A 14,647-nucleotide genomic window follows, 5' to 3' on the forward strand; every position below is an offset into this window, starting at 1 on the left:
GTTAACCAATTTTGCCAGCACCATTTACTGAAGAGGCTGTGTTTCTTCCATTCTATTGTTTTAGCTCCCTTATGGAAGATTAGATGGCTATAGGTCTGTAGGTTTATTTCTGGGTTTTCAATTCTATTCCATTGGTCCTGAGGTCTGTTCTTATGGAAATACCAAGCTGTTTTGATTACTATGGCTTTATAGTAGAGTTTGAAATTTGGTATTGATATTCCTCCAGCAGTGTTCTTTCCGTTGAGGAGCGTTTTTGCTATTCGGGGTCTTTCATTGTTCCATATGAATTTTTGGATTGCCTCTTCTATTTCCTTGAAGAATGAGGTTGGAATTTTGATAGGTATTGCGCTGAATTTGTAGATAGCCTTGGGAAATATTGCCATTTTCATGATGTTAATCTTTCCAATCCAGGAGCATGGGAGGTTTTGCCATTTTTTAAGTTCTGTGTTGATTTCCTTTTTCAAGATTTTAAAGTTTTCATCATAGAGGTCCTTGACTTCTTTAGTTAAGTTAATTCCTATGTATTTTATTTTTTGTGGGGCTATTACAAATGGAGTTGCTTTCCTAATTTCAGACACACTTTTCTCATTGTTGGCATAGAGAAAAGCCATTGATTTTGGGGGTTAATTTTATAACCTGCTACTTTGCCAAAGTTTTGAATCAGCTTGAGTAATTTGGGAGTGGAGTCTATGGGATTCTTTAAATACAAGATCATGTCATCTGCAAAGAGGGAGAGTTTTATTGCTTCTTTCCCTATTTGGATCCCCTTTATGTCTGCCTCTTGTCTTATTGCTGTAGCTAGGCATTCTAATATTAGATTGAAGAGAAGTGGAGAGAGTGGGCATCCTTGTCTTGTTCCTGAGTTAAGAGGAAATGGCTTTAGTTTTTCACCATTGAGTATAATGCTGGCTGTAGGTTTGTCATATAAATCCTTTATTGTATTGAGGAATGTAAGTCAAGTGATTTTGAATTATATCTTTCATTCTTTGTTCTGGCAAAGCAATTAACCAAACTAATTTACTAAATATTATTTGCCATTTTTTCTACCATGCTGTTTACTTGTCTAAAAGAGCCCATTAAACTTCACCTTTGCATTTGGTTGCCACAAAAACCCAACGTCTATGTTAATGAGGACAAACTCTAATGTAAAACTTTGTCTCCAAACAACCGGTCCAAGAAGCTGTGATCACAAATATTTAGCTATACTTTTTTTCTTTTACATTGAAAGTCTTCTTGTGTCTAAAGTGCCACAAAAATAAGTACTCCATCTACTTTTTGGTTCAATCACTTCTAACCTCAAAGATATATTTTGCTAAGAAGATGCTTAGAGGAAACCAAAGTATACTCCACTTTTATGTTCTCTCTTAGGTCTCTCCTTAGATACCATATCAGGATCAGTGAAGTTATTCTTTGCAAAATTATTTCAATAGATTATTTTTTTCTTGGTCTTGCATTTGCTCAGCAAGATGTATGGAAAATAATAGAGTTAAATGATCCATACCTTGGGTGACAGTGTCTGTTACAAAGGACAATGCTTCTATGTCCTAAATCTATGTCCTCCTCTTAGCTCTTGCCTAATTTCCAATTAAGCACAGCTTCTTGGCCTCAAGTCCAGTGAAGCTGAAAGACTAAAAGATCTCCTCCTCACCCTGCCCCGCTATATCTTCATGGTTTCTCTTTTAAAACTCTTTGAAGTTGCCTCATTTGAACACAGAATTTATTTTCCTGTCTTCATTCAGTCTATTCTGCATTGTAGTGAGCCATTTAGGCTCTGTAAAATCACTTTAGGTAACAAAAATAGTAAGACAATCTATATCAAAATTTCTGGCCTCCCTCGACTGCTGAAGTCAATATGCTTAGATAGGGCTTGTAAGAACATTGTTTGCTTACCCTTTCAATTTTCTCAATTCTTTTCTGATCCCAAACTTTTTGGCTTATGTAATGAGAAGTCTTCACTACCTCATTTTGATAAGGATATTATTTTTGTGAGCTGCTTATAAATGTGTAATCATTGGAGTATCCAATCAGATTTTTTTTCTGTGTTTCAGTGCTTCACGTGCAAAGACAATGGGGAAAGTGTTACAAACAGAAAAGTGTGAACCCAATACCTTCTTTCATTTTGGAGGGCACTTTCTGCCTAAATATTTTGACTCAAATTATCTTTTTCAAAGAATAGTTTTGGTAATTAAAGTTCAATTCACAAATTTTGATGTCTAAGTTTTTTTTAAGAACTTTGAATTTCACACAGTGAGAGTGTATTTCCTTGGTAAGGAAAATTCTCAAGGAAACCTACAGGATTTACAGTAAGGTTTCTGAAGTTTGTTTAGTGTGAAAATGAGCTATTTTTACCCACTTTTCTTCCTCTCAACAAAGTCTCCATAGTTTCTTTGCATGAAAGCCTATTTTCCCAGGCAATTTTCTTAATAGGCTAAGTTTTTAAAAAGTTTGAACAATTAAAATATGCCTGTCATAATTTTTAAACTCTTTTGAAATTCATTTATCAAAATCATGTTTTCCCCAAACCTAATTCAACCTTTAACATCAAAAACTGTAACATGTTGTTCACATGATATAGTGTCCATGCAACTATTATTTTCCAGTGGCTTTATGTGTATATATGAACATATAAGCTGATGCTGAGCAAAATGAACTCCAAGATATGAATACAGAGATTTTTTTTGCAGTTGTTTTTAATGTACTATATGATTTCTATTTTCTTTGGGGTTTTCCCCCTATGGTTTTTCCCCGGCTCTATTTGATTTTGGTAGCCTGTGTATTGTGTATACATTTACCTTAATTAGGGAAGGGAACAGGAACAACAAAATGGCGACACAAAGGACAAAGAGCAAGACAATGCAATATTGTCACAAGACAATATGTTGGAAATGTACATTACAACTTTTGAGGAGTATTGAGGTGAAAGAAAACTGTGAGAAAAATGAAAGGGGGTAACAAGTTTGAAAAGTTATGTATTCACTACCTCACAATTACTGTAACCCCATTGTACATCAATTTGACAATAAAATTAAATTAAAAATAAGCTGCATAAAATATAATTTCACTGTATTGTATAGTAAATATTATTCTGTATTTTATGTAGCAACTTTTTAAAAATCAATACTATTTGGCATCTAATTTGAATCGATTACTCTTTTTTTATCAGAGAGTCATCAACTTGAATGTTATCCAACTAGACAATATTTTCACAATAAACTTGCCAATATTTTGAAAAAAGAATAAGTTTAGTATTTTCTCATACTAAAACCGAAAACAGTTTAATTCTATGGAAACCCATAACTTTTAAAAGTAAATAAGTTGTTATGAGGACAGAATATATGTGCTCCTCAAAACTCCTATGACTAATAAGTACTCATTTTCAAATTCTGAACATTCCATATCTGAGAGATTCAAAACAGTACCTGTTTGCATGTTATGTAATTTTGCAATAGTTGCAGTTTCCAATGGAGTGTTACAAATTGAGAAGTCAACAGAAAAATAGCCACATTCTGGTAGAGGAAAAAATTATGAAGCATCTGTAATTAATTCTTCAAGAGTAAGCACATTTTATCAGAGTAAGCTATTATTTCTATGACCATCAATCCCAGGATTTATGCCATAAAGTCATCCTAGTCCAATAGTTTCCAACTTATAAAGTGCACCTTAAAATTCCCTTAATTCACATCATGAATAGCTTATCTCTATTGTGAAAAATACTACACCTCTGATAATGTGATGCTCTCCTTGTTCTGGAAAGAATACTACAATAAACTGGGTTGCATCATTTTTCCCCTAGTGAGATTCTTGAGATGAGATCACTTGCAAATGTTATTCATTTTTATACTTTTTAAAACTATCACAGATATTCAGGATGCTAAGGTCAGAAGATTATGGTTGAAATCTCCAATAAACTCAGAAAAAGTCAGACACAAGTGGCACTGAGATTGAAGTGGTAGCGCACGATCCTTGAGTATAAACAGGCTCAGAGACAGTTTCCAGGCCCAGATCTCAAGCCCTAGGACAAACCAATCAAACAAAAACAAATCCCAAATGTAGCATTTTTCTCATTGTATAAAGAGGCACGTAATTAAGGAACTTGCTTCCTGTGTTACACATAGGTAGAAGAAAGAAGATGTCACACAATTATTCTCTTCATACAATGTCATACAAAACCCTCAAAAATTGCAATTTTTTCTATACTTATAAATTAATATTGATTTGTTGGCAACTCTGTCTAGATTATTTACATTATCATCTTATACATGAACTGTTGGAATTATCTATTAACTAAGATCTAATTATAACTCTTTTGAAAGCATATTCTAGGCAAATAGAATGCCAGAAACATTTGTGAATTTGTCAATTAAACCCTCTACTTAAAAAGAATTTTGTAGTATCCTATAAAATATTAAATTACAAAAAAACAAAAATATTTATGTTAACTCTAAATTCTAATTTAGAAATATCTACAAAGTCCTGCATTTGATGAACTTTGCTATTTCTCTAGACTTAAGATTTTGTAATCCTTCCTCATTTCTTTAGAATCCAACAGAATGATGCTTACTTACTTTTTCAAATTTTGGGTGGGAATCATGAGCCATTTTGAATCTGAGAATATTCTGTAATGAAGAGAGCATTTAAAACACAACTGAAGATTATACACGAGTTACATTTCAATAGGAAAGTTGACTTTTCAAAACATAATGACAAAATTAGCCCAAACTTGCAACTGTGTATTCCTTTCTTGTTGTTTGGTATGTTTTATTAGACAAAATTATACTACCTGTTCCAGGGAAGGTATCGCTATTTAATTCTACTCTCTAATCTCCTGCCTTAGTCTGAGTGCTAGAATTCCAGGCTTGTATCACATTGCCTTGCCATGGTTTGTTGGTTTATTTAATCTAGACATAGACTAGCAAATCTGAATTTCTCCAATGATATTATCCAGTAGACTGACTGCTCAGAGTGTTTATGTACTATTTTCAAAGATCTTCTAAATTTGACACAGGATATGATCATTTTCAGATGCACCTGCTGGTATCTCTGATTCATTCGATCCTTTTAATAATAATTACTTGACTCTCTTACTATCTCTCGTCCCTACCTATGTAATAGTCTCAAACTTTTTTGAAGAAAGTTCACTTGAGGACTTTCTAATATTAAAATTTATCTCGTAATTCTTACTCAGGACATATTTTCTATTGCTTTTTTAAAACTTTTCTGAATATTGTAAGAGTTGTTTCATTTATGTATTTGTGTGTGCACATATAAGTGCCTCTGTGTGTATGTGTGTGTTTGTATGTATGTATGCAAAAGCCTCAAGCTCTTATTCATCGATCTTGCTCATGACTGGTATTCTATCACCTGAGACATTCTTCCAATCCAGGTTTTGGCTGGTAGTGTGGCAAAGACTGTTCGGCCCAGGCTGCATGCAAACTGAACTTCCCAGACTCCTTTACATTTTTAGGTTTTATTTCTCCAGAAGTATCAACTTGTAAACTACAAACATTTTTGTGAGTGAAAAACCTAAGCTGTAGTCCAGATTTTTAACTCAAAATTTCATAGAAAGATAGATGAACATAAACATTGCATATGCTGAGTGTACACTGTTAGAAATGTGATCTTAAGCCAGGTGGTGGAGAGATTTGAGGATTGGGGTTCAAAGCCAGCCCAGGTAGGAAAGTCCAAGAGATTCTTTTCTCCAATTAACTACAAGAAAACTGGAAGTGGCACTGTGGCTCAAGTGGTAGAACAGTAGCCTTGAGCTGAATAGCAGAGAGACAGCGCCCAGGCCCAGAGTTCAAGTGCCAAGACCAACAACAACAACAAAATGCAAGTAAAGAAAAATGAATGCGATCTTAGCCACTAGTTCATTACTATTATAATCCCTGCTCTCTCAAGATGGACTTTTTTTCCAGTTAAATCCGTGCCCTTATAGTTGACTTGAATTGGAACCAGAATTATTCTTCCATTCTACTTTTTAAAAATTTGTGTGATTAGCAAGCGTGATTTAGAAAGGGAAAGGCCTCATACTTCATGTTCCACTTAGGAACACTCCCATAAATCTACATACTGGACTTGGCTTTATTGTTTCGATGTTGTCTTATTTGTAGTCTTCTATAGTGTATTGAACCCTTATACTTAAACACAGTACTTCTCTTTCTCCTATTATTGCAAATGTTTCTCTTACTGTTAACTCATGTGCACTAGGGAAATAATGTACAGCACATATACTCAAAAAAAGAATGATCTGAGGATCTTCTTCCCATTTAAAATTTGGCTTAATTTGCAGAGCAATTGTGAAGTTTGAACTAAATGTACTCATGGATAATGTATTTATAAGCAATATAAAATTTATATTTTCTCTTTACTAAGTTGTCTCTGAAACACCTGTTACCTCATGCCCAAAAGTGTCCTTGTGTTAGTTCAATGAAGCCCGAAAACATTCCTTAGACCTCAAGAAGCACCAATGATTGTTACTGGACTTTGTGGAAACTGAGCCCAGGAGAGGAATTGAACATAGAGGAATGATAGAGTTAAAATTAACTTCTGCATTCCTTTTTACTGTACAAGAAAAGAATCCCAAGGCTTGAAGGAAACTCTGTCCCTTGCTTTTTCCAGTGTGTTTTTTATTCATATAAAATTGTCTATAAACTTCTAGTTGAGAGTATTACAAAAGATAATAATGTGCCATGTGAAGGCCAGCATAGAATAAAAGGAATTAACATTGTTGTTTTTTTAGTTAGTTTGTATTTGTTTTTGCCAATTGTGTGGCCTTAACTCTGGGCCTAGGCACTCTCCCTCAGCTCTTCAGCTCAAGGATAGTGCTCTACCACTTGAACCACAGCGCCATTTCTGACTTTTTCTGTTTATGTGGTACTGAGAAATCAGGGCTTCATGCATGCAAGGCAAGTACTCTACCACTGAACCACATTCCCAGCCCCTAATAACATTGTTTTAAAATTGTTCTGCTGCAAAGAATCAAAGACATGGAGGTTTAAAAGTGTCTTATGGATGGATATTTCACCCCTGAGATGATTCTCTTTTTGCAGGAGTCAGTTATCAATTCCTTTATTCTTGTCCTAAGTTCTCCATAGCAATAAGAATTCCAAAAAAGCAGGATCCTGTGAGTATGATCCACACAAGCAGCCTCTTCTCAGACCAGTTTCCCTTTATGGAGAGTCCCAAAGAAATATCGAGGGTTGTTTTTGTTTGCTTGTTTGTTTAGTTTGTCCTAGTTCTGGGGCTTGAACCCAGAGGCTGGGCTCTGTCCCTGAACAGTTGTCTTTCTTGCCCACCTATCCTCCAAGATAGTACTCTACTGCTTGAGCCAAAACTCCACTTCAGGCTTTTTTAGTGTTTATTTACAGATAAGAGTTTGACAGACTTTTCTGTCTGGGTTGGCTTTGAACTAAGACAGTAAGAAAGCCTAGTGAGACCAACAGTATGGACTTCTCTTTTGAAAAAAGAAATATTAGATGAAGTTTATTATAAAGCTAATATTTGACAATTTTTAAAAGAAGAGAACATGCCCAGCAAAGAAGCCATAACTTAAATAACTCAGCAAAAGTAGGTGTACTGAATCATTTTGGAATTATTTTTTATGCTTGGAAAGATTACTATTGACCTTGTCATTCCATTTGGGGAAACTGAAAGTCATATTTGCACTTTTTTTGTTGGTCATGGAGCTTTCACTCTGATCCTGGGCGCTGTCCCTCACCTCTTCATCTCAAGTTGAGCACTCTATCACTTTAGCTACAGCACCATTTCTGGGTTTCCTGTGATTAATTGAAGATAAGGGTCTCATGGACTTTCCTTACAAGGCTTGCTTTGAACCACAATCCTCTGGTCTCATCCTTCTGAGTAGCTAGGATTACAGGCTTGAGCTACCAGCACCTGGCTCATATTTGCATTTATGTGTACTTAATGACACTATGTAGACAAAGAATGGAAATTTGATGGCATTGCAGCTTTTCAGAAAAATTGGGGTAGGAATAAATATGTCCTCATTTTTCCATGTGGTTATATTAATGACTCATGAGCTATGGGACTCTTACATTAGCATCCTATGCCATCTGTGTAGGTGTTATTTAGTGTTAGGCAATATTCATAGAGTAATATAGAAAGACTGAGATATTTAGAAAGCAAAGGAGATCAGGTATGAAAGAACAGCATAGAAGGAGATACATTTATCACACAGATATTAAGAAGTAGCCTAAGAGATTTAGAATGTTAAAGGCAATGAGGTATAAGCCTAGTTGATAACTAGTTCTTCAATAACCAAAAATATTTCCCTAGAACAGTTTCTGGTATACGTTAGTTACTATCATTTATTCATTCCATCTGGAGATATTCCTTCTCTTCTATCACAACTTTTAATTAGCCTATGCTTTTTTGGAGCCATGACTGACCAAAAAGATTTCCAAATCTCACTTAGACTAGCCTTCTTTGTGATTAGCAGTGACCACTCAAAAGCCTGGAATCTTTGAATTTCCAGAATTCATCTTCACTTCACATCTAAGTACATTCCTGGCATTAACTGCAGTGATCTAATGAACAAAACATTTTTGTTCAACACAGTATCCTAATATAGGCAAAATGCATGAATTAGGGACTGTTGTCAGGTATCCATATGGAAGGAGCAATTATATATTCCAAGTATGTGTTCTGTATTTTGTATTTACTAACTGTTTTGTTTTGTTTTTGATAGTCCAGGGAGCTTAAACTCAGGGCTAGGGAATTATTCCTGAGCTTTTTTTTTTTTTTTTTTTGCTCAAAACCACCACTCTACCACTTGGGGACAGCACCACTTTCAGTGTTTTTCTGTGATGAATTGAACCCAGGGGCTCATGCATGCTAGGCAATCACCACACCATGAAGTCACATTCCCAGCCCTAAATGACTTTCTTAAGATGACATTACATTTTCATTCTATAACTATGTATCATAATTTTGGCCAGGTGGTAGAAAATGACATACAAAACAATACTAAGTCCAGTAAGGATGGATGGACAATGAATAACCGTCATGGTCTAGCCAGGGCACAGAGGGGCTTACCTCGTGGAGCTGGTTCAAAAGGCTGAGCAAGACAGCTCCTAACCCACAGCCTACCTCCAGAATGAGAGGGCCACCTTGGGTTCCAGCCACATGGGGACGCTGGGCCACTTCCTCCAGCACGCATTAAACCATTTCCTGTGTGTGTGAGAGAGAAAGTCAGAAGTACACTTAAGCCGGGTGCCCATGGCTCAGACCTCTAATCCTAACTACACAGGAGGCTGAGATATGAGAATCATGGTTCACAGCCAGCCCGGGCAGGAACGTCTGTGAGACTCTTATCTCCAAAGAAGCACCAAAAAACTGGAAGCGGCACTGTGGCTTAAGTAGTAGAGTGCGAGCCTTGATCTGAGGAGCTTGGGGACTGCGCCCAGGACCATAGTTCAAGACCCAGACTGATAAGAATTGGACTTCTTGACAATAATAGAACTCATTGTACTAGGGAGCATGGCAGAGAAGTCAGGCCAAGCTTCTTGTGAACTGGAGATCATGAGTATGTCACCTGGCTTCTCCTTGCCTCTGAATCACCAGCTGCAAAACTGAACACAGGGAAGGATCCCCTTCCTTATGGGGATAAGGTAAGGATGAAAGAGAGCTATGTTTTGTTTCACAATCCCTCAACTGTTCCATGATTAATAACAGGCCCCACCTGAGCCTTTTCCAGGTATCTTCCTTTCATTTGCTCACAGAATTGCCAAGAACCATATTTGATGGCCGCTCCCTCTGTGCCCTATGCCAGAGATACCGCTGTATAAATCCCTTGTTGCCTCACAATTGTCCCAAGAGGAGACTGCGGTCCAATGTTTGAGGCCTAACACAGGGCTTAGCCTGTGGTCAAGAATTGGCTGCTGTGCAGTAAGAGTTTGAGATAATCCATCTAAACCGATGCCTGAACATGGTGCTACATGTCTACTATCCCAACTACAGAGGACCAGGCCTGGTGGATCATGCCGGTCACAGATAGGAGGATCATGATCCAGCCCAGCCTGACCATATATTTAGTCTCTATCTTGGAAATGCCCAAGACAGAAAGGCTTGGCTCACATGGTGGAAGACCTGACTGGCAAGCATAAGGCCTTGAGTTCAAACCCTAATATACCAAAAAGAATCCGAGGCCCGGTGCCAGATGCTCATGCCTATAATCCTAGCTACTCAGGAGTCTGAGATCTGAAGACCACAGATCAAGATTTAATATAGGTTTGGCGTCACCCATCAGATATCATGGTGAGAAGACCGGAGTCTGACCTATGCTGGTGCACTCCATACTCTCAGAGTGCACATCCTTACTAAGTTCTGGCTACACAATCTGTCACCCTGGGAAACCACCCCCTGTGGGACACACCCCCAGGTCCTCCCAAGCTCCCACTGCCACCAACCAGGCCCAAGGGAGTAGACAGCTCCAGGGCACACAAATCCCTTGGTCTTGTAATTTAATGGTGATAAATCCCCTTCAAGCATCTTACCCTTCCAGGCCCCTAGACCTCAGCCATGAAGCCCCCAAAGATAGCAGGAAAAGTTATCAAAGGGTCCGACTATCTTTGTTGCAACACACTTCTACACACACACAAATCCAGTCTGGTGACAGAAGACTCATCCATGCAGCACCTGAAATTTGCCAATTGATCACTCACCTGAGCACTGTCAGGATGTACAAGTAGAAAGATGATCTCTCTCTCTTTCCCTCTCTCTCTCTCTCCCCCTCTCTCTGTCTCTGTCTCTCTCTCTAATGCACACACACACACACACACACACACACACACAAACACACATACACACACACACACACACACACACACACACACACACACACACACACACACACACACATGACTCAGAGAAGTGCCTCTGCTCATTCCTCATCTGGCACAATGTACAAGCTGGAGCATGGAGGTTCCCTTGAGAGAACCAGGGGCTCCCACCCAAGGGGAGCACCACTCAAATGAAACAGCACCACCCCGCCTCTCCCTTTCTCCAGGGCCAGATCCTGCCCCTTGGGAACAACCAGCCTTGACTCCACATTCACCAAAACCCTAGGCCAGGATGCTGGGTGAAGGAGTCCTGAGACAGGTGTCTCCTCAGAGCCTGGGAAAGGAAACTAGCAGAGGGTCATCACCTCAGAGGGGTGTCTGACCAGGGGTGAGGGGAAATGGATGGAGTCCTAGGGCTACATACATCGACATACTCCTTACTTCTAACCTACATGCTCCTGGGCTAATTGGTGGATTCTTGGGGAGGACGAGGAAATCAAATGGAACAAGAGCACCAGCACATGCTGGCAGAGCTGGTGATGATCCTGTGAGAACTGTTGACAGCTGAGGGGTAGGGGAACAGGCCGGGTGTATGTGTGAGGGGGGTTGGGGTATTCCTCCCAGATATTCACCTTCTGCTTTGACCCCCAGCGCCCTTCACCTCCCTCCTGGGCTTTTCTGGGTCCCTCTTCAGGTGAAAGGATGACCAAGCACAGAAGACAAGGGCTCACACAGCAACGGGGGGGGGGGTCTATTTTATGCATCCAACAACCTTCATGCCCAGAAAAAAAAAGACCAGAGAAGGCAGGTGTGGAGGTGCTGCTCCCCACCTTTGACTAAAGCCACCAAGTTCCCACTAGGGAGAAAAAGGGTGCATGGCTCTGTGGCTTCCACTGCTCTAGGCCAGAGACGATGTGGCACCCTGTCTTCACCCATCATTACATCTGCCCTTTTCCTAGGACATTGGCCGCTAGGGATGGGGGTGGGATCCCCGGGTTGACACCCACCCCCTACCCTTTTGGCGCATTAGTGGCAGAGCCCTGGCTGGACTGTTGGGTGTGATGGAGGTGCAAGTCTGGGACCTGGGGAGGATCTCCAAGTACGAGTGTCGCAGGGTGCAGGCCCACTGGGCGGCCACTCACTTGTGCTGCTGGGAGGAGTTGTTGGCTGATGCTCCTGGTGGAGTGAGCAGCAATGGAGGGGGCATTGCAGACACTTAGGTCCAGAGCAGAGGACCAGGGGCCGGGACCAGGTCATGGTTGCAAGCTTACAAGAAGCTTGCCACCACCTGAGGTTTGAAATATGGTGCCTTGGAGGAAGCAAAAGAGGGGGCTGGGAAGCAGGAGGGCACATCAATTTCCTACTCCATAGTAGCTTCAAGTCTCTTGCTCACAACTCAGCCACCACTACCTTCTTCAACTGCTGGTAGTGGTGACGACCAACCGAGGGAATCCCGGGGTTACAGGGCAGCATGGAATGTGGGCATGGCCACAATTCTTGTATTCGATTGGTCAGAAAGAAACATGAAAGAATGGGATTGTGGCCAGAATCCTGTGATGCAGGCAGCATGTGCAGAGTCAAGATGACAGCAACTCCCCAGCCACTTTCTCTGGGAACTATGTCCAATTCAGTTGGGCACAAGAGGATGACCTGCTTTAGTCAATGGCTGCACAGATTCTTGTGTATGTCTGTTTGTTGTCAGTCCCAAACCTTGAACTCAGGATCTGGGCACAGCCCATGAGCTGCTTTTGCTCAAGGCTAGCCCTCTACCACAAGAGCTACACGGTTCTACTTCTGGCTTAGTTGGCACTGAAGTTGGACAGGGGTCTCAAGGACTTTTGTACTTAGGATGACTTTGATCCTCCCATCACAGCCTTGTAAGTAACAAGGAGGATTGCTGAGAGCTACTGCTGCCTGCCTCATCATTGGTCTTGCTGATGTTCTTGGACTGACTTGTGAGTTCCCTATCCTCGGGTTTAAGTGGTGGGAGCTGGAGCCCACAGTTCGAATCCTGGTCCTGCCACCTCCAAATGGCAGGAGATCCTATGAAATCCATTCCTATCCATATGATTACCAATGGAATGTGATTAATGTCATGAATTAATGAGCAGTTGTTGAGTTATTCTATGAAAAATTTATACACAATTATATTATAGGACACTGATTGATTTTAATTAACACTTTATTAAGCATTTAAACAATCACATTCATAAAATGGAGGCATAATGAAATACCGAAGAATTGGACCTCATATACTATAAAGGTGCCTTTTTTTCTGCCAAGACTGGGATTGGAACTCATGGTCTGGGTAAGTCTGTTGCACTGTGTGGGAAGGGGAAAATTTCCTCCTTGAAGACAGGAAATTCAAGTCTGTTCCTTAGGCCTGAAATTGATCCCCACCACTAGAAAACATCCTACAATTTACATATATGATTTATATTTATCTACATATGTTGACTCCATATTGCATTCAGTGGAGTTTTTCATTTTATTTTTTGTTTTAATCATGTATTGACCGTTTATTTTATTGACTATTATGACACATAGAACATTGATTACATTGAATACATAGTATATAGGTCTGCATATGTATTCCACTTCATACCTGACACCCAGAAGATTCACAGTAAAGGAAAACATGTGTCAACATCAGCTTCTTACTCCACGATTCATTGTTTGGGAGTGCTGGCATCTGAACTCATGGCCTACAAGGCCAAATTCATGAATAGGTGAGTTTCAACACGCCATCCTGGGGCAAATTGCGCTGACAGGCAGTTCCTAGGACCTGAGATCGAGCCCCAGGGGTTGACAAAATAAGAACAGATTGACACACAGATGGAAGTATACTAATAAATATATATCTTTATAGCATGCCAGAGATGTCTGTCCATTATTCACTTATATAGACTACATTTGTACCAATTCTTGGGTATTTATTATGCTTCCATGTAATTATTGTTATTGTTTTCATCCTTAAACTATTAATGAAATCAATCAGTGTCTTGAAATTATTGTGTTCCTGTAAGTAATAGTATTCTTTTAATGCTTCATAAAATCAATCAGCCTCCTAAAATTATGCTAATTTTATAGAAGCATCATTTACAATCAACTTATTCAACCATGACATTGATAACATTCCATTGTTATTCCTATGGATGGGAACAAGTCTCTTAGTATCTCCTTCCATTGGTTGTGTCAGGACAGGGATTCGAAATCAGGGCCTACCTTGCCACGTGGGCCTATGGCTTCCCCGGTATTCTGCCAGCTTTCAGCAATGCAAGGTGAAGTACCCTTTGCAACAGTGTCAGTCAGACCCAGGAGGGTCACCGTGCAAAGGAAGAAAACATAAAAAGCTATCTCACAACATTTTTCTGTGCATTTTTTCCCTGCAAGGCCTGGGGGTTTAGGATCCCAGGAGCAGCTGTGGATCCATTGGCTCCATCCCAGCCTTGAGTGATCAAAGCTGAGGCAGAGTTGCCACAACATGAGTTCAAGTGCCGTGCTGAGCATAAAATAAAATAAAATAAAAAATAAATGAGCTCCCTGGCTTGCAATTCGCGCTGTTTATTCTGCCCGGTTTTGGATTTGAACTCAGGGTCTGGGTACATCTGCAGCACTGTGGATGAAGGGGAATCTTACCATACTTGAAGATAAGAAAGTCAGGTCTGTTCATTAGGCCCGAATTCAAGCCCCAGCTCTGGAAAGCATACTATTTATATACATTGTAAAGATAGGATGTATACTTACCTATAGATGTTCAGTCCATACATGTTTGGTGTGGTTGTTCCTTGTATTTTTTTATTCATTTATTTACCATTGATTTTATTTACTACAATGACACCCACTCT

Source organism: Dipodomys spectabilis, unplaced genomic scaffold (assembly GCF_019054845.1).
Source record: "Dipodomys spectabilis isolate Male_0828 unplaced genomic scaffold, ASM1905484v1 ptg000064l, whole genome shotgun sequence".
Lineage (NCBI taxonomy): Eukaryota > Metazoa > Chordata > Mammalia > Rodentia > Heteromyidae > Dipodomys > Dipodomys spectabilis.